The following is a 2,590-nucleotide window of genomic DNA, read 5'->3' as shown; positions in this document are numbered from 1 at the left end:
TCAATGGAGTACGACGTGGGCTCACTCGCCTTGGTGATAGATCTGCTCGACGACGCCGGCGATTTTTCCAGCAACGCGGCGTCAATAGGGCTGTAATTCTACGAGAGGCTTGCGGCTGTCGGGTTTTTCCTCGCTGGCGCGTCGTAGCCATCACAAGCAAGCTTCTCGGACAAATTCACCGTGAAGGTCCCGACTATCAAATGCTGGTTCTTGATAGACCAGGCACAGCCACCGAGACCCGACGCCCTCTCCAGGCAACCCAGATAAAAAAATAGGTAATCGAAGGCCGCGGCCAAGGCTGCAGTCAAAGCCACGCCGACCAAGTACACAATCCCGCCAAAACGAACGGCGAGCTCCAATTCGTGCCTGTGCAACTTGTTGAAGCTCGAGCGCCTGATCGCAGTCAAGTATAACTGGTTGACGAGCAGCTGCACATTCACACGGTCACGATGCCTCTCACCAACACGTTGGTTGTGCTATGAGCGTGTACTTGCGCGTCCCACCTTAAGAACAAATCACGCAGCTACACCCGCTCGCCTCGACAATAGTGTCGGCACCAGGGCCTCTGCGACCTCTGCTGGATCAATCGCAACCTGGCCTGTGTGTGCATCTTTGGACGCTCGTGCCCGAGCCGCGCACTGCGATACGGAGTGTCAACTGAGCTGACCTCATCATCCCCTGCATGTCAGAGTACGTATCCATCGACGGCAAGGCGCCGAGTCACACCGTCGAAAGCGGCGACGCACTGTACAGTGTCTGGACGACAAATGCTTCAGCACGCTTGGCAAGATTGTTTATTTCGACTAAGCGAATATTATTTGACGGTAATATTGATACGCAAATAAATGCATATTTATACTTCGCGTGAAATTACAGATCCGTATATACTCTGCGTGCTTTGCTGCTTGGCTTTCCACATGGCCATGTAGCAAGGATGTCGGAATAACGGTTTTTATATTTTTCGTAACGTTATAACGGCTACTAACCATGTTAGTACCAGTTAGTACAAATTGGGTAACACAGGGACTAAGCTAGTCCATGAGCGGGTCTGATTGACCGAGACGAATAGCGTCGCTTTGATTGGCCACATCTCAAGCCCGCTCGCGCTGCCGTTCATACCAATAGCAAGTACTGGTTGTGTCTGCGTCATGACCAAAGGCATGTACGATAACTGGCAGTTCTTCGAGAAGCAACAGCACGACTCGCGCGCCGTACCCGCAATACGCCCTTTCTGGTTCAAGAAATCGTGTTCGGAGAAGGTTGCTGAACGATGCCTTCCTTTCTGCGGACCCTACTGAGCAGTCCACCAAGGCTTCCGGCTTTGCTCTAGGCGTTTTAAAATATGTTTCCATGTCTAGGACTGCCGTGTAAATGTGCTTATGATGCGGAGGGAGCTCCAGAGAGCACGTACGGGCTGGGCATGCTGCGCGCTTGCGATGGCCTGTTGCGTTATAGGATTTCGAGTCAGTAACGTAACAGGGTTATTAACAAGTTAACCTATAACGTTATAGATTTATAACGGTTAGGTCCGCATCCTTGTATGGAGGCTGGGTAAAATAGGCAAGGCGCCTTTACATGGTCATGTAGGGTTGGTATATGCAGTCTGGTACGTTGCGGTTGGTGATTCTACAGTGCACGCCATCTTTAGCCTACCAAATCGCCTTTTTCGTAACAATTTCGCCCTAGGCCTTATCCAGATGCTTCGCATATTGAAACCAGCATAAGCCAGATAGTAATTCGATTAAAACAGAAAAAATGGCGCAATAAAATTAAAACAATTTAAGTGATAGAATACAATCGAGCGATGGTCCTGTTTCGTAGCAATTCGGCTCCCGCGCGATACCTCGTAGTGTTGTAGAGCCCCAACATTGAACGCACATAACTTGCTTAGTTTTTGGATTTATTGCATTCCGATCTTTTACATCGCTTCCTCTTGGACTAAACAGTCAATCCAAAACGTCTCTTCCCTAAAACATCATGTATTCATACCTGGGATACAAAAGTTTTGGACCCCATTTAGCTGGTAGGGTACATTTGGCGTGCACTTCATCGCTTTGCGCACCCTTGTCCTCCGCCTCTCTAAAAAATGTATATTTACTCTCCAAATATAATATGTTTTTTGCAGCTTGCGTGGACAGCTTGCCACGTCATAGTTTTACATACTATTTATAAATATTTTGAAAGCGAAATAAACTACAAAGGCGTATTTGATACAGAGAATCAGTATTTGCTCAACCTGGGTGCTATGGCCTTATATCCTGGCGACGTGCCAGACTCCGCTATTAAGAATCTCGACAAGTAGCAGCAAAGTATACACGAAGCGTACCACCATCAAGAAGTGGACCCTTGTCAACTTTATATTTCGGATACAATCACGTATTGTATTCTCTAGGAAGCGTTCCGCCCACAACTGGCATGGCAGACAGACATCAAGGAACATAAATAGAGACTAGGTGGGTATGATGGTAACCCTCGAAAACCCTCATTTTCGTGCCGACTATGCCTGACGTTGCCAACGCGTTAGTCACATGGGTACTTACAGGGGTACCTACTTTCCCATTGGGCACCGCATAATATCAATTTAGAAGAC

Source organism: Saprolegnia diclina (assembly GCF_000281045.1).
Source record: "Saprolegnia diclina VS20 unplaced genomic scaffold supercont1.105, whole genome shotgun sequence".
NCBI classification, from domain to species: domain Eukaryota; phylum Oomycota; class Saprolegniomycetes; order Saprolegniales; family Saprolegniaceae; genus Saprolegnia; species Saprolegnia diclina.
This window is presented reverse-complemented; position numbering follows the sequence as displayed.